At 36.8% G+C, this 19,322-nt stretch overlaps 1 protein-coding gene across 38 annotated transcripts in view; it reads right to left on the bottom strand.

Moving 5' to 3' along the window:
* psq (BTB-domain-containing protein pipsqueak) overlaps positions 1-19,322 on the bottom strand; it is a 384,732-nt gene that overhangs the window by 72,628 nt on the left and 292,782 nt on the right. Inside the window, exon 3 of one of the 38 annotated variants that reach the window (XM_073991027.1) lies at positions 16,107-16,145. The exons of the other annotated variants lie outside the window; for them this stretch is intronic. The gene's annotated coding sequence lies outside the window, so the exon portion shown is untranslated. The remainder of the gene's footprint in view (positions 1-16,106; positions 16,146-19,322) is intronic. 38 annotated transcript variants of the gene reach the window in all.

Below are 19,322 nucleotides of genomic sequence, written 5' to 3'. Positions count from 1 at the left end.
CATGATTATATTATAGCTTTTTGCAGGGTTAACCTTCTTTATGAGGAATTATTGGAAATATCTTTCTTCTTTATTTCCACTTAACTCCTTGGGGAGCATAGGGCCTTTACAAAGTTTTTCCAAACTATTCTATCATTCGCAATACGTTTAATTTCATTCCAGCTACTGCCGCTGCTCTCCACTTCCTTCATCAGGCTTCTTCTCCAAGTGGTCTTTGGCCGACCCTTCCTTCTGTGCCCTTGGGGGTTCCAGTCTAGGGCTTGGCGACATATCTCATCTTGTTCTTTTCGCAATGTGTGACCAATCCATTGCCACTTCCTTCTTTTTATTATAACGGGAATAGGTTCTATATCACATTTTTTGTACAGATTTTCATTGCTTATTACATTTGGCCACCAGATTTTTAAAATAGATCGCAAGCATCTGTTTGTGAAGCTTTGCAATTTGTTGTTAAGGGTTGTTGTTGTTAACCATGATTCGCAACTATACAATAGTACTGACAGAACGTTTGATTTGAATATGTTGATTTTTGACTTCGTTAGTATAACCCTTGAGTTCCAGATGTTTCTTAATTGAAAGAAGGCGCTGTTGGCTTTACCAATTCTGAATTCAATGTCAGCCTGTGCACTGCTTTCGGTTGAGATCATGCTTCCCAGATAGCAGAATTTGTTTACGAACTCAATTTGTTCCTGTCCAATGACAAAATGATTGTTGTTTGATGCTTTTATTGCTAAAGCCTTTGTCTTTGCGGTGTTAATTCTTAATCCGACTTTCGCTGAGTGGGCAACTAAGTCATCGAGTTTAGACTGCATATCTGAGTGCTTGGTGGATAGTAGGCAAATGTCGTCTGCGTAGTCTAGATCCTCAAGATGGCTGCTTATAGTCCATTGGATACCACGACGGCTACCTGCGATTGTTTCCTTCATCACATTATCAATTACCAGAAGAAATAGTAGCGGCGACAGTAGGCAACCCTGCCTCACACCGGATTTTGGACGAAATGGTTCCGATAAACGGCCATTGTGTAGGACCCGGCAATGGAATCCGTCATACTGAGCTTTAATAAGGCTTATGAGCTTCGATGGGATACCTGTTGTTTGTAGTAGCTCCCATATTTTGGATCGGAATACGCTATCAAAAGCAGTTGTGTAGTCCACGAACGTCATATATATATTACTTTGCATTTCTATTGTTTGCTCAGCGATTATTCGGAGCGTATTTATATGGTCTACACATGACATATTTGCGCGGAACCCAGCTTGTTCTTTCCGAAGATTTGTTTCTACCGTGTAGTTGATTCTATTAAGAAGAATTCTTGTGAGTATTTTGGAAGGTATGGAAAGAAGAGAAATCCCTCTATAGTTTTTACATTGGGAAAGGTCTCCCTTTTTCGGCAGTTTTAGTAGAATGCCTTGTAACCAGTCGTTGGGTAGTTTTTCTTCTCTCCAAATATCTTGAAATAGTGGGTAAAAAAGTCGTGATATTTTTGTAGGACAGCATTTTATTATTTCTGGGGGAATACGGTCGTATCCTGGAGCTTTGTTGTTTTTGAGCCTTTTAATAGCATTCTCTATTTCAATGAGGGATGGTGGTTCGGTGCTAAGTTGATTAGACGTAGGTATGGGTACGTCGGACATGGTATTAAAGTTTGAAGGAGAGTTCGGAGTGTTATCTAATGTTTCCATAAAGTGCGTGCGCCAGCGAGAAATTTGTTCATCAATGTTTGTTAGAACAGTCCCATCCTTTGATTGGAAATATAAGCAATGAAATTGACATTTGAAACCCAGTGGGTTTGTTAAATCCGGTTATATATAAACCATGGCAGAACTACCAGGTAGTGGTATCACGCCAGCTGATCGAATATGAAAAGTCAAATCCCTTTATAAAAAAATTATTTTTGTTGTAATTTCCCCAACAACATAAAGAAAGGTTTGACATAACATATTTAACATTTTACGATGCCACTACCTGGTAATTGTGCCATGATATAAACGTACTATTATGCGACAATCTGGAGCTGGATTCTTGTTCTATGAAAATTTGAAATGAAAAATATTTCCTTTATAAATTCATTTGACATTTGTTTTCTTTATAAAAGTTTTCATTTAACATTTTCATAGAAACAGAATTGAGCTCCCGCTAGGAGGTCTTCAATACCTTTAGAAAGTTTAGAAGGTCCTCAATATCTTCAAATCGTCGTTTGTCAAGAGAAAAACCATTAAACATACCTTATTTCTATAGAAGATCCCTTCCATCTTTAAAAGGTCCCTTTAGGAGGACAAGAGGGTATTTTTCTATAGAAAAGCATTCAGAAGGACTTCTACATGCAGAAAATTCTGTTAGGTGGTCTTCTTCCATGCCTTCCATCCTCCCTTCACTAACATTTTATTTATTTCTTGATCTTAGGGATTTGTTCCTTCGTTTCATTTTAATAAAATAATGAAATTCAATAAAAAAATATCATATTTCATAATAATTTAGAAGGTCTTCGGTCTTGAAAAGATCGATTTCACAGGTCTTCTATTACCCACATAGGAGGTTTTCTATTTTAAGGAGACCCCATTAGGTGGACTTCTTCCTATAAGAAACCTCTTTAGAATGTTTTCTATTTTTAGAAAATCGATTAAGGAGGCATTCTCCTTGAGAAAACTCATTTCTGAGGTATTCTATCTTTAGTAGACCCATTTAGGAAGTTTCTATCTGCAGAAGACCCCATTAGGAGGTCTTCTATCATTAGAAGACAATTCAGAAGGTATTTTTACACAGAAAAAAATTTTAGTCGTTTGATAAAAATATTCAAAGATTGAATAAAAAAATTTATCGATTTTCCGGCGATAAAAAATTGTCATATTGACAAAATTCGATCAAATTATTTGATCACAAAGTAAAAATACAACTGATAAAATATTTCACATATTGACAAACATATTTATCAAAATGTTCCACATTGTCAATATGTGAAATATTTTATTAGGTCAATATAAAAAATCGATAAATATTTTAGTCAATATGTGAAATATTTTATCAGTTGTATTTTTACTTTGTGATCAAATAATTTGATCGAATTTCGTCAATATGATAATTTTTTTCATCACCGGATTTTTTGTGTTCATTCTTTAGGAGAGCAATTTAGGACGTTTTTTTTATCCCAGAGGATGACCCATTTAGAAGGTCTTCTATATGTAGAAGAGATATTTCATTTGTTGAAGACCAATTTAGGCATTCTTCTACCTTTCGAAGATCCAATTAGCAAGCCTTCTAAAAGACTCTTCTAAAAGACCCATTTAGGAGGTCTTCTATATTAAGGAGACCCCATTAGAGGTACTTCTTTCTATAGAAAACCCAGTTAGGGGGGTCTTCTAAATTTAGAAAACCGCTTTAGTAGGTCTTTCATCTTTAGAAGACATTTTTATAAAATATTCTATCTTTAGTAGACCAACTTATAAGGGCTTCTTTCTACGGGAAACCTATTTAGCAGGTCTTCTATTTTTAGAAAACCGCTTTAGGAGGCATTCTATCTTTAGAAGACTAATTTATGAGTTCTTTATATCTATATAATACCCATTAAGGGGGCCTTAGAGGCCTCATTAGAGGAACTTCTCTCTATGGAAAACCCAGTTTTGGGGACCCTCTAATTTTAGAAACCCGCTTTAGGAGGTCTTCCATTTATAAGATATTCTATCGTTAGTAGACCCACTTAGAAGGGCTTCTTTGTATGGGAAAGCTATCTGAAAAGACCTGCTAACTTTTATTTTTAGAAAGCCACTTTAGGAGACATTCTACCTTTAGAAGACTAATTTAGTAGGTCTTATATCTGTAGAAGACCCATTTAGGGGGTCTTCTATCTATAGAAGATCACTTTAGGAGATATTCCATCTTTAAAAATACCCACTAGGAGGTCCTCTCAGTAGGAATCCTCTTTAGGAGAACTTCTATCCATTCTACCTTTAGAAGACTAATTTAGGAGGTCTTATATCTGTAGAAGACCCGCTTTAGTAGTTCTTCTATCTATAGAAGATCACTTTAGGAGATATTCCATCTTTAACAAGTAAGAAAGTGTCAGTCGGCTTTGCCAACAGATATATACCCTCAGCCAATGTGAAGTGAAACTTTCACCTACGGACAGATTGAATGTATTTAAGGTCTCTTCAGAACTTTGTGGCCCTTTTTTGGACATTTGAACTTGCCGACAAAAATGTGGATTAGGAATTAACTGCACTAAGACACAAATGTTGAACCTTTGTGGGGGAGGTACCCTTAGAACTAAACCAAATTTTGACAAAATAATAGGAGATCCAAAGTTTGGACCAAATTGGTTGCCCCATTCCTAGCATTTTAGTAATTTTTGTTTAAATATTGAGAAGAAGAAGAAGTACCGGAAGTTGTGGGCCGGTATTGCCACATGATCGGTCCAAATAGGTTGAACAGTTCGAGAGTTATCGTGCTCCCCGACAACCACAGATGGTGACATAGGGATTTTTTTACACATTTCGGTCTGTTTTCCTAAGACATATGGACTTGCCCCTGAAAAAACTTTTACCGTCGTAATGGAGGTAGCGAATGCAAATCGTTTCAAAAAAATCAAAGTGATTCGAGAGCAGCTCTTAAAGTGAACTTATCCGAAATTTTGTGTGAGAGGTACCAGAAGGAGTAGACAAATATAGTCCATATTCGAACCTGATCTATATCTGGTAGATATATTAGGATGTGCAATGTATGGATTACATCGGTCACTCCCTTCAAGAGTTATCGTGCGCACAATTTTTCCGAACGTTTTTGAACTTTTGTGGGGGAGGTACCGGAAGGAGTGGACCGATATGGCTTATCTTCGAATTTAAACTATGTTTGGACAAAATATTACAAAGGCCAAATTTTGGACCGAATCGGCAGATCCGTTCGAGTTATTTTGCGCTCCATACACTACACACGGTGTTATAGGTGCTTTTTGCACCTTTCAGGCTATTTTCTCAGGAAGTATGGAAGTATATTGCCGCTGATTAAACTTGTACCGTCGTATCGGGGACAATGAATACAAGTTGTTGCAACACAAATCAAAGCGATTCGAGTACTGGTCCTAATCTGAACTTATCCGAAATTTTGTGTGGGAGGTACCCGAAGGAGTGGACCAATTGAGTCCATTTTGGAACCTCATCTAAGTTTAGTAGAAATTTCACGATGTGCAAAGTATGGATCAACTCGCTTACTTCCTTCAAGAGTTATCGTGCGCACAAATTTTCCGAACATTTTCGAACTTTTGTGGGGGAGGTACCGGAAGGAGTGGACCGATATAGCCCATCTTCGAACTTAAACTAAGTTGGTTGATCAGTTCGAAAGGTATCGTGCGCTCCAGCCAGACAGACAGACAGACAGACGGACGGACATTGCTCAATCGACTCCAAATGGTCTGAAACACATTTCGTCCAAACATACTTGGGGTCTAAAACCATTATTTCGATGGGGCACATTTTGCCCGTATGAAACTGTATGTACCCTCGTTAGCATGCTAAGGTATAAAAATACCCACTAGGAGGTCTTCTCTCAGTAGGAGACCTCTTTAGGAGAACTTCTATCTATAAAAGAACATTCAGAAGGACATTTATAAGGACAATTTTTTCTTTAGAATATCATTCAGAAGGATCTCTATATGTATAATTTTTGTATACTTTTTGGAGGCTAAACTACTAGAACACACATTTAGGAGACCTTCTATTTGTATAAGACCCATTTATTTTAAGGAGACCCAATTAGGTGGACTTCTTTCTACAGAAAACCTCTCCTTCTACCTTTTGAAGACCGTTTTAGGAAGTCTTCTATGTTTAGAAAACCCATTTAGGAGGTCTTCAATCTTTAAAATATCCTTTAAAGGGTCTTCTATTTTTAGAAGATCTCATTAAGAGGTCTTCGTTTTATAGAAAACCCATTAACGTGGTCTTCGATCTGTAGTTGATCTATTATGGAAGTCTTCTATCATTAGAAGACCCATTAAAGAGGCCTTATATTTGTAGGAGACATCATTTGGAGGACTTCTTTTACAGAAAACCCATTTAGAAGGTGTTATATTTTTAGGACACCCAATTAAGAGGACATTTGCATAGAAAAGACTTTTTTAAAGGGGGTGATATATCTTTAAAGGACCTATTTAAGATTCTTCTATATTTAAAATACCTATTAAAGAATCAATCTTCTCTTTTCAGAAAACCCGTTCAGGAGACATTCTATTTTTTGGAGATCGCATTAAGAAGACTTTTTTCTACATAAAACTCTTTAAGAGGTCTTCTATCTTTAAAAGGTCTAATTAGGAGGATTTCTGTGTATAGAAGACCTCATTTTTCTATAGAAACCCCTTTAAGGACGTCTCAATCTTTAAAATAGGCATTTAGGGGGAATTCTACATACAGAAAACCATTTTTTGAAGTCTTTATCAATAGAAGATATTCATAAGACTCCATAAGAAAAATTTCTATATACAAAAGACTCCCTTAGGACGACTTCTAAATATAGAGGATATCCTTAGGAAATCTTCTATTGATAAAAGACCCATTAGAAGGTTTTTCATCTTTAAAGAGAATCGTTTCACCATCTTTTTAGAAATGTTCTTCTACAGAAGACTCCTTTAGAACGATTTCGGTTTATAGAAAACATATTGAGTATGACTGCGTTCATAGGATGCTTCTATATCGGCAGGACAACTTTGTGAGGTCATCCGTCTTGATATGACCAATTGGGGAGGTATTCTATCTACAGAAAAAGACGTTAGGAGGTATTTCATCTTTCAAATGTGTGTCCAAAACGTTACCACCTCAAGAAAATTTCATAAAAGCTGGTTTCATATTTTGATTAAAAATCCACAAATATTCCTCAAGGGATTAATGGTCAAACATCAACAGCAATCATCAGGCTAAATAATCAAAAAATACCAACCATCCATTCCTCTTTACCTCCCCTTTCCCTTTCACCGAAACCACAAAACGCCAAGAAAACGTCAGTCATGTGTGAACATTTTTCTTCACTGTAAAGAAATTAAAGTACAGTGACGAGTTTCTGCCCTTACTTCAAAAAGGATGAACAAATCTACCTCCCCCTTCTTAAAATGTTATTTTCTTAAGTTCCAGACAACTCATCAAGCAGTTGGCCACCGATTTATTTATTTTTTTTTAACATCTGTACTTATAATAGTAAATTACTAAAACAACAACAAAACAACAAGATTTTTTGGGGAAAAATATTTTGGTTTACCAGCAACAACAGCTAATCATGCAATTGTAAAGAGAAACGTGCATTTTAATACGCTTCGTTGCATAAAATGGCCACAGAGAGCAGCAAACTTTGAGTTGAGAAGTTTTATGTCTGGGAATGATGTGAAGAATAGATTGGACGTTAAGTAAAAAATAAAAAAAAAAAACATTGACGAAATGATGATGACCAAGTCATTAATTGACCCTCAAAGGCAGCTTCTGTAAGTCTACCACAAGAGAATAAAAAAATATTGTCACGTGTATGTCAGTCATTCAGCCAAACAGGTTATGATGTTCGTCGGTTAAAGGTCATTGTAATAAAAAAATGTACAAATTGTGGGAAATTCTTTTTTTAATTTTTGATGTTAAGAATTGCGTGTCGTAGAGGATGGGAAAGAGGAGAGAAAAATAACAATAGGGCCCTCTGAAATTCATCTACAAATATATAACCTATTTTCACCACGGGACATTCCCGCACATTTTCTGAACATTTCATGAAATTAGGATAAATATGTTCAATGGCCATCAGTTTTCAAGATATAACAGTGGACGTGGTCGAGTATTTTGACACCGAATAACTACTTAGGGTCGGAGAAACAACCCCATTGCCACCCAAAATGAATGCTCAAACCGATATAGTGATAGATTTGACACACATATCGTTCATTTACTCAAAGAGTGATACATCTCAAAAAATCAAGTTTCGAGAAAAGATTATTACACAAAAAGTAAAATAACTACTTGGACCATATTTTGCAAAGACCTAGCCAGATATCAGTGCTAAATTTCTATGCAGGATCAAGCATGATTTGAAGTGTTTTGGTGCTTCATTCAAAAAACTTTTATGTTGATTTATGCGAATCTCTTTGTAAATGAACTGTAACTCGTTGAGTTTTAGAGGTATCAGTACTGTGCTAACGGACTGCCTAAAAAAAGAAGCAAGCATACTAATTATGCCGTATATAAAATATATTGATTCTGTATCACGAGTTTGCTTCAAAATATGTAGAATCTGTAGGTACTGAAATTTGGGACGGGACTATGCCAAATCATTGAAATACATCAAAAAGGTCTATGGAATCAACTTTTATTTCAGAAAAAAGAAATTTTGAAAAAGCTTGAGGTTTATCTGACACATATTATGCACATTATCTCAGGAACTATGGACTTACTCTGGAAAAATAATATAATACCATTGTAATAGGGACCGTGAAAACAAACAACAATTATTTTCAAATAGATCCGAGGGGAGGTACCAGAAGGACAAGACCAATATAGTCATTATTCCGACCTGATAGATACATGGCTGGATGCAATAATACGATGTACAAAGTTTGGAGCAATCCAAAAATTGCTGCGACAGTTATCTTGCGGAATTGCCATTTTAGTTGGTGCCGTCAGAGTTTCTTGGATCTTTTTGGCCATTATCTCAGAAAGTATGTAACGTCGTAAAAGGGGCCGCCAGGAGGTCTTAAACTGCACTTTTCCCAAATTTTGTGTGGGAGGTAACCGGAGTAGTAGATCAATATAGTCCATATTCAAATTATTATTACCCATTGTATTATTCAACGATTTCAACAAATATTTACATTTTTTATACCCTCAGCATTTATGCTAACGAGGGTATAAAATATTTACATTTTTTATACCCTCAGCATTTATGCTAACGAGGGTATATACACTTTCATACGGGCAAAATGTGCCTCATCGAAATAATGGTTTTAGACCCCAAGTATGTTTGGACGAAATCTGTTTCAGACAATTTGGAGTCGATTTAGCAATGTCCGTCCGTCTGTCTGGCTTGTGCGCACGATAACTCTCGAACGGATGAACCGATTTGGTCCAAAATATCGCAATTTGTATTTTGTCCAAATTTAATTTAAGTTCGAAGATGGGTTATATCGGTCCACTCCTTCCGGTACCTCCCCCACAAAAGTTCGGAAACGTTCGGAAAATTTGTGCGCACGATAACTCTTGAAGGAAATAACCGATTTGGTCCATACTTTGCACATCGTGATATTTCTACCAAACTTAGATGATGTTCAATCGGTCCACGACTTCGGGTACCTCCCACACAAAATTTCGTTTAGGACCTGCTCCCGAATCGCTTTGATTTTTGTTGCAACAAGTTGTATTCACTGCCACCCATACGACGGTACAAGTTTCATCAGGGGCCAGTCCATACTTCCTGAGAAAATAGCCTGAAAGGTACAAAAAAAAAAACCCTATGACCCCGTGTGTAGTGGTTGGAGCGCAAGATAACTCTCGAACGGATCTGCCGATTCGGTCCAAAATTTGGACTTCGTAATATTTTGTCCAAACAGAGTTTAAATTCGAAGATAATCCATATCGTTCCACTCCTTCAGGTACCTCCCCCACAAAAGTTCAAAAATGTTCGGAAAAATTGTGCGCACGATAACTCTTGAAGGGAGTGACCGATGTAATCCATACTTTGCACATTCTAATATATCTACCAGATATAGATCAGGTTCGAATATTGACTATGTTTGCCTACTCCTTCAGGTACCTCTTACACAAAATTTCGGATAAGTTCTCTTTAAGACCTGTTCTCGAATCACTTTGATTTTTGTTCAAGCGATTTGCATTCGCTAACTCCATTACGACGGTAAAAGTTTTTTCAGGGGCAAGTCCATATTTCTTGGGAAAACAGCCCGAAAGGTGTAAAAAAAAACCCTATGTCACCATATGTGGCGGTCGGAGAGCACGATAACTCGCGAACTGTTCATCCGATTTGGTCCAACAGTTGGTCTTCGTGATATTATATCCAAACTTAGTTTCATGGGGCAATACCGGTACCGAATTTCGGTATTTCTCCCCAATATTTAAAAAATGTCACTAAAATGCTAAAACGATATCACTTGAATGGGGCAATCAATTTGGTCCAAACTTTGGATATTCTAATATTTTATCAAAATTTAGTTTAACTTCTAAAATGGCCCATATCGGTTCTCCTCATACACAAAAGTGTAAAAAATACATGAGTCTCTCGCAATTTGCCCACCATTGATGTAAACACAACATAAGCTTCGGTTAATGGCATTAATTTCCAATCGCAAAGTTACCAACGAAGCACACTAATAAGCCAACACTTGCACAGATCCCCAACATTTTAAAGATAGAGAGAGAGAAATTCCACCAACAACAACATGAGCAAGAAGAGTTTTTCAAAATTTACCTACCATAACACACGATTAGTGACAAGTATGTATATGAGTGTGGGAATATCCCCACCAAAATGTATTTATTCTCCCCCAAAATGGGGAGAGTGAGTATTGTAAGGCTAATTTACACATAAAGTTCTTTAATTTTTCGTTTTTTTCTTGTTTTTTTTTTTTTTAATGAAATATTTACTCGGCTAAGTACGTAAGAAAAACACCAACAAACAAACCTAACAAACATGAAGTTTTTGCAAACAAATATAAAGAGTGCGTGTCGGTCGTCTTCGTATGTATGTTGCCGAGACGACACACAAGATGAGAGTAAATTTACACATACAATATCCCAGCAAAAAGTTTGCCTCCAAAGAGGCAGTTAAATGATATGTACAAGTGATCTGGAAGTGCATCAAATTATGCATTTTCACTCATGATTTTTACAAGGGCGTGACTACTGAAAGAGGCACTCCATTGCACTGCATTTTAACTGACCCTCTGGCACTGCATTTTAACTGACCCTTTTGCACTGCATTTTAACTGACCCTTTGGCACTGCATTTTAACTGACCCTTTGGCATTGCATTTTAACTAACCCTTTGGGGTGGAATGGGAGGCAGTCCAAAGCACGTGTTTTGATACAGGCATTCTGCGGAAATTGTGCAAGCCATTACAAAATATGCCAGAACAAATAAAATGAATTTATTATTTGTTTAAAACAAAAATATTAAGAACTTTATTACATTAACACAAATTATGAAAATTCTCCATTTAATTCAATCGCAAACAGTCGTGTTTTCTCCGCTCTCCATTTGTTCCAAGCTGAACTGTTTTTACTTCATTTGCTAAATGGGTTGCCTTCATCACCAGTTAAGATTTCGACATGAACTCCAACAGCACTCCAATCGGAAATTTTCTTCTCGTGAGTTACCGGAAAAATGTTCACAAATCAAATATTTTATTATTTAGTTTGTATTAACAAATGTTTGGAAATGTTAACACGACTCGAAAAATGTATGCCGCTGCCTGTAGAGATGTACAAACTGATTTATGTACATGTAGGGATCTCTAACAACTGCTAATAAAATGTAGCGAACGGAGTGCCATTTTCACGACTCCGTTTGGACTGCATCCGGATGCTGTTAAATTGTGAGGAATTGGAGTGCCTTTTTCACGACTCCGCTGAACTGCATCCGGATGTTGTTATAAAGTGACAAGTGGATGTGGTTCTTTGGATTGCATCCAAATGCAGTTAAAATGTGAGGACTGGAGTGGCTTTTTCACGACTCCGTTTGAACTGCATCAAAACATGCCGTGACAGAACTAGTCCAAATTGCACTACTTCCAATTTATTTTGCTGGGTATTTGTGTTCGTTTACTCAAAATTTGTACAAATTGTTACTGAATGTTGTTCCTTTATTCTACAGTACAATGCAAAAGACCTGAGTCGATTACAAGAAGTTACTGGACTTATACAAATTTGTACAAATTGTTGAGTAAACGAACACACCTAATATTAACACACATAATAAAATGTAATTTTTTGTTAAAAAAGGGAAGCCACCACACATTGGGGGTCTTCTTTGTGAGAATAAAAATATTGAGGAAGTTCATGACAACAAAAAGAGCTCCAATATTTCTGCGAGTGAGATTTAGGGAGAGAGTATGAGTGAGTATCTGTGGTAATGTTTTATTTGCACTTGTAAGGTTTTGTTTGTCGTTTGCCTCAAATGATGACGACAATGAATAAAGAACATGGAGGGGGAGGGACAATAAGTGATTGTGTGTGTGTGAATTTGTGTGATGAGTTGATTTTTTCCCAGCTGTTTGTTGACCTCAAAATCAAGTCATGGTTATGGCCACAAATGTTTTAATAAAGTTATTGCAAATTGTTATTGCTTAGGGGCTTGACGAAATTATGGTTTTGAGTGGGAGGGAGGAGAAGTGAGTGAAGAAATTAAAATACGAAGAGTTGAGGATCAAATGACGATCACAATTCTGAGTTGAGATATTTTCTACATTCGAAAATCATTATGTAGTGTGAATCGGCTACAAAAGTGCCATCAAAAAATCAATTGAAAGGATAAAATTCCACCAACCAACCAGTGTTGCCAACCTAGGTAGCTGTAGTTGGCAATAAAAAATTAATACTTTATGAATAAACTTCGTTACAAAGAGACTATTTTATGTTAAAATTCATATAGGTATTTGGATTTTTTATATCCGTTATAGAGAAGTTAAACTTCTGTGTAATGTTGAATACATTTCCAACCACTCGGACAGGCCCAGCGATAAGAACAAAGTTAAATATCATTGAGTTAAATTAATTGTGGAATATAATTATTGGCCTAACAGATCACACAGCCTAAGGGCAAATACAGGGAGGAAGAGACTGAGAAGCTAAGGGGAAGTTCATGTTCGACCCAGCCTTCAGATACAGGTAGAGACTCAGACTCCAAATCCGATAGCGAAAGCAACAATAATATAACCGCCATGAAAATCCCAGATAAGGAGGAGGTCCACAAGATGGTAGACGAAGTGAGCGACAGCATTGCTAAGCTCACAACACACAAGAAGCAGCTGTCTGGGGCTCAACGACGCAAGTTCAGGAAGCAACGGGCAAGCAAAAAGGCTATATCACAGGATGCTCCCAAAGGGATCATGAACACTCCCTCCATTTCTTCGGAAGTGGCGAAGAGGATCAGATCCCCCGAAGAGCAGTACACTGTAAAGCCGACAAAGAAGAAAAAGAGCTCCACCGGGCAGAAGAGGAAGAGGGCTGCGGAGACTGGTAGAGAGCCGCCATCTTACGCCAAGGTAGCCAAGAAACGGTACAGGGACGAACTCTCAAAGACCATCTTCCAGCAATTGAGGAAATGGTCAACAATAAAATATTGGATCACATAATGAATGGAGGTGATCCAATTCAAATTATCAGCAGCGGGGTCAAAGGGGACGTGGTGGTGTTCCTATTTGCCCAGCATGCAAACGTTGCCGCCCTTAAGGATATTATCAGCAGCATAAAACCTCCATGGGAAAGCGACAAACTAAAGTTGGTGAGGAAAGACTAAATTCCTCAACTAACAAAGACTGCGGTATTCGTCGGAGGCTCTGGCAGCAAGTTCGAGACGGAGCGCATGCTCGAAGTCTTTGGTCGCCAAAACAAGGGCTTGGACGTGAAGAGATGGGAGGTCTTCCACAGGGAGGAGCAGGAGGACGGAACTCTCCTTGTGGTCGGAATTGACCATCTCTCCATGGCCAGTCTGACAAAGAAATGGTTTGTAACTTTGCTATTGTCTTGCCAATACTGTCTGTGTGTAAACGCCTAGAAAATATTAATTATGATGCATCAACAACTCGTAAAACCCTCTTTGGTGACCACATTAGAGTTCACAGTGTCAGAAAAAGTATCAGTTTAATCGAAAAATAAATAGTACCCTTCCCACGTAGTTGTGTAGGGTATAAAAATATTCAACAAATAAAACAGATTGCTAGAAATCACAACGCTTGGTCTAAAAAAAATTGTGTACCATATATTGGTCGGATGAAACCGAAGTTATTTTTTTTTTGTCCGATAGAGGAGTTCATCAGGGTAAAAGACCTAATACTAGACCAATAATATAACCCAAAATATACTCTAAAGGCGGTTGAATATGGCAGAGTTAACATCATGGTGTGTGGCTCATTTTCTTACTCATCTGTGGGGTCTCTATACAGTATTCAAAGTGTTTTTGAAATCACCAGATTACATTAAAATTTTGAAAAATATAATACTACCGTATGCTGAAGAGGATGTGCCTCTCAAATGAGCCTTTAAGCAGGATAATTAGCCTAAGCATACGGCAGCATAAAAAAGGGGTTCCAGGACAATTGAGTTAAGTTGTTAGAATGGCCCGCAAAGTCCCTTGATTTGAACCCGATTGAAAATTTTTGGAATGAAGTTAAAAGATCAAGCAGGGGAAAGTGCCCATCAAATTATGACGATCTTTGGCAACATATACAGGTTGCGTGCGACGCGATACCAGTACAGGAGTGCCAAAATTTGGTTGACTCAACACGGTGACACGGTGTACCTTAACCAAATTTAAATGGAAGAAGCATACACCTGGGAAGTTTTTGCGGATTCTGAAACTGCAATGTTCCTAGATGACAAAAATAAAAAAAAAAAAAAAAAAAAAATAAATCGCCGGAGGGCTTTTTAAATAAATCACGGTCAAAGTACACACTTTTAGGGGATTTTTAAGTTTTAACGATTTTGGTTGAAAACAGCAAGTTCTATGGAAACGGGAATGAAGAAAATATTGTAGCAGTGAAAATTCTCTACAAGATTGACCTCTATGATATTTTAGTAGGTTTTACCGTTTTTGAGATATAGAAGTTCAAATTGGGATAATGCAAAAGCCCTCCGGCTTTTTTAGTTTTTTTGATTTTTCTCATATATGATCTTTGAAGTTTCAGAATCCGCAAAAATTTCCCAGGTGTAAGCTCCTTCCATTTAAATTTGGTTAAGGCGCACCGTGTCAATGCCAGACGATGCGCTGGGACAAAGGATCGTCTACAAAGTACTAATGAAACTGAAATGCTTTATCTACCATTATTTAGTAAAAACCTGCATTAATATCTTTCAAAGTTGGTCCTTATTAAAAGATGTTATGAAGTGTCCTTATGTTTTCGCACACGCCAAACTACGTCAATTCGTATGAAATATAAAAATAAAATAAAATATGTTTACAAACAATCAAAATATTTTTTAAAACCTATTCTTCAAATTTTAAGAAAACAATAAATTTTATAAACTAAAGACAATTTCCCTTTTTAGTCCGTTTTCAATGCAATCTTGGTTATGGATTGAAGTGTCCTTATTATTTTTCAGCACAACGCACATAAAATATGAGTAAAATGTGTAAATCCATGTCATTATTCTTGGGCAAAATTATGACAAACTCCAACTTGTTCTGTGTCTGTTGAAGTGATTGAGTGTCATTTCCATTGTATGTTGAAATTGTCAACTGAACTTCATTTATTTTATTGTTGTTGTTGCTGCTGCTGCTTTTTTTTAATTACCACTGGCATTTTATATTTGCCAATAAAGAGTTTTCTGTTGAATTTGCTGTCGTTTGTTCTCGGTTAAGGCCATTTACTTTGAAGTTGAGCTTAATGTTCATTGTGTGTGTGTGTGTGTGTGTCACGGTTCATTGTAATTTCTAGTCTTAATTTTGAAATTCCTGGAATGGATGACTTATTTCATTGTTGTGCTCTATAAAATTATGTTGAAATAATTCAGAATGTTTCCAATTTCTCAAGGGAAGTCAATGGCAAAAAGTAGAATCGTTTTGACAACGTAGACCTTCGCAAAGCGTTATTTCGAAAGATTGTCGCTTTCGAAAGATTGTCGCTTTCCAATACAAAAATGCATAATTTTAAAATAGACAAGGCCGTTCGGACTTGAAAACAACAGAAAGCTTCATATTGTCGACTTAATTATGGAATCATACTACCCTCATTGCTATGAGAGATAACTCCTCTTGTCTTTTTTTTGGATGTTAGCGGCAAATAGTTTTTGTTTTCGATGCAGTATTTAATCCGCCAATTAGCCAGTAACGTAAACTTGGCCCCAAAAGGTTTATTTTGTGTTGCTCTAATAATAAATATTTCAATCTTATATCGCTAAGGTTTTTGAATATTTTAGGAGTACTTACACAGTTTTATTTATAATTTTTATTAAAAGGACAACTCACCTAAAAAAAGGAAAAAAAGAAAAATATAAATTATATATTTTATTAAAATTTAAAAACAATAAAAAAAAACAAATAATTTTATAATTGAAAAAGTATAATAACTTAAAGACACCTTCGCAAGATCTGGTAACTACGCAAGACCGGATATCACCTGCTTATGAAACACTTTTATAGGAGGTATATCGTCTATGGAAACTCTTTTTATAGAGACTCCATCTATGAGTCTCTTTTTGGGTCTTCAATCTTTTGCAGAAGACTCATTTAGAAGGTCTTCTAACTTCTCCAAGACACCTTAGGTCTAGTCTTCTCGCTATAAAAGACTCTTTAAGGAGTTTATATATGCACTGAAAGAAGTATTCTATAGAATACTATTTTAAGAGGGCTTCTACTACATAAGCCTCCTCTAGGAAGTCGTCTAGCGACCACTATAGGATGCCTTCCAACTATAGCAGACTCCATTAGGAGACCTTCTAGCCATAGAAAATTCCTTTAGGATGTCTCCGAGCTATAGTAGACTCCTTTCGGAGGTCTTCTATCTATAGAAGACTCCTTATGGAGGTCTCCTATTTACAGAAGACTTCCTTTGGAGATCTTCTATCAAGAAGACTACCCTTTGGAGGTCTTCAATCTATAGAAGACTCCATACGGAGGTTTTTTAGCTATAGAAACTTCGCTAAGGAAGTCTTCTTCTAGCCATAGAAGACTCCTTTTGGAGGTCTTCTAGCTATAGAAGACTCATTACGGAGGCCTTCTAGCTATAGAATACTCATTACGGATGTCTTCTAGCTATAGTCAATTCCTTAAGGAGACCTTCGAGCAATAGAAGACCCTTTTGTCAGATCTTCTATCTATAGATGACTCCTCTAGGAGATCTTCTACCCATAGAAGACTTCTTTAGGAAGTCTGCTATCTATAGAAGACTCCCTTTGGAGATTTTCAATCTACAGAAGACTCCTTACGGAGGTCTTCTTGTTATAAAAACTTCGCTAAGGAAGTCTTCTAGCTACAGAAAAGTCCTTTAGCAGTTCGTTGAGTTATGGAAGGCTTCCTACAGAAGTCTTATAGCCATAGAAGAATCCTGTTGGAGGTCTTCTATCTATATAAGACCCCTATTCGAGGTCTTCTATCTACAGAAAACTCCTTTAGGAGATCTTCTACCTATGGAAGACTTTTTTAGAGCAATCGAGGACACTTTAGGAGGTCTTCTGTCTATAGAAGACTCCTTTAGGAGATCTTCTACCTATAGAAGACTTCTCTAGAAAGTCTGCTATCTATAGAAGACTCCTTTTTTAGAGCAATAGAGGACCCTTTAGGAGGTCTTCTGTCTATAGAAGACTTCTTTAGGAGATCTTCTACCTATAGAAGACTCCTTTAGGAGACCTTTACCTATGGAAGACTTTGTTAGAGCAATAGAGGACCCTTTAGGAGGTCTTCTGTCTATGGAAGACTACTTTAGGAGATCTTCTACCTATAGAAGACTTCTCTAGGAAGTCTGCTATCTATAGAAGACTCCTTTAGGAGATCTTCTACCTATGGAAGACTTTTTTAGAGCAATAGAGGACCCTTTAGGAGGTCTTCTGTCTATAGAAGACTACTTTAGGAGAACTTCTACCTATAGAAGACTTCTTTAGGAAGTCCGCAATCTATAGAAGACTCATTTAGGAGATCTACCTTTAGAAGACTTCTCTGGAAGTCCGGTATCTATAGAAGACTACTCTAGGAGATCTTCTACCTATAGAAGACTTCTTTAGGAAGTCCACTATCTATAGAAAAATCCTTTTGAAGGTCTGCTAATTAGTCTCCGTCTCCGTTTGGAGATTTGTTGGTATAGAAGACTCCTTTAGGAGGTCTTCTATCTATAGAAAACACATACAGAGGAAATTTCTTTAGATCTTTGAGCTAAAGAAGACTTCTATGGGAGGTGTAGCTAGAGAAAATTCCTGTATGAACTTTTTGAGATATAGAAGACTCCTTTGGCAGATCTTCTATCTATATATTCTATAGGAGATTCCTTTTGGAAGTCTTCTATCTGTAGAAGACTCTTTTTATAGGTCACATAACTATACAAGACTCCAATACCCAATATTGGGAAGAAGATACCGTTGGGTAGTCTTCTATCTATGGAAGATAATCTTCTTATAAAATACCCCTTTATAGTAGACCCCTAAGTTTTTTACAGTAGAAGACAACTTTATGAACTGCTCTATTCATGGAAGACCTCTCTAGGAGTTCATCTGTCTTTCGAAAATCCCTTTGGAAGTTTTTTCTCTTTATAACAGCATTTTGGGGCCTTTTATACACAGAAGTTAGTTGTGGAAAATGTTTTTATCTATAGGAGACATCTTTGCAAGGTCGTATAAATATATCAGACATCTTTAGGAAGTGTTCCGAGTACTTATTGTCTTCTATGTATCAAAAGATCTCCTCTCTACAGAAACCCATTTATGAATTCTTCTGTCCATAGTAATCTCCTCAATGAAATCTTCTATATATTAGAAGTTCCTTCAAAATCTCCAATAATTTAAATTCTCCACAGTTTACAACTTTAAATCACCTCCCGAAAATCCCACCTAATTATAGTTGGCCATATTTTTTCATGCAACAGCTAAGAAAGAATATTTGCCTGTAATTTGTGTGTAAAACCACCAACTAATCCTTGTGGTTTTGCACTTCATCTACAAAAGCCAGCGACAACGATGACGACAACAACAACAATAAAACAAAACCATTGAAAGGAATGTTTAGATAATTTATTTGTTGGTCTTGTCTACTTTGACTTTGGGGCTTCTTATTTACCTCTAGGATTTCCAGACAACAAACAAATGCTACCACCAGCAATTATTGACTACTTCCTTGGCAAACACACAGAAACTCTCTCAAGCTCTTGCCGTCCTTCCTCCCTCTCGCCTCTAAAAAAAATCCACAATGGTTTCTTAACTGGTTTACTACGCTTCGTTGCTTTTTACCACATCTTTTTTATGGTTGCCTTTAATTTAACAACAAAAACAACAACAAAGGAACAAACTCCTCTCCCAGAATTAAGATATGACTGACGACTGACTATGAGAAAGACGTCGCCGCATGATGATGTTGTCGCTTTTGGAGTTGTTGGTGGTTCCAGAGTTTATTGTGGTTAACTGATGCCAAATCTTGGCATAACATTAAACAACTCGTTTT

The sequence above is a fragment of the Musca autumnalis genome, unplaced genomic scaffold (genome assembly GCF_047663935.1).
Source record: "Musca autumnalis isolate F117 unplaced genomic scaffold, ASM4766393v1 scaffold_5, whole genome shotgun sequence".
NCBI classification, from domain to species: domain Eukaryota; kingdom Metazoa; phylum Arthropoda; class Insecta; order Diptera; family Muscidae; genus Musca; species Musca autumnalis.
This window is presented reverse-complemented; position numbering and strand designations above follow the sequence as displayed.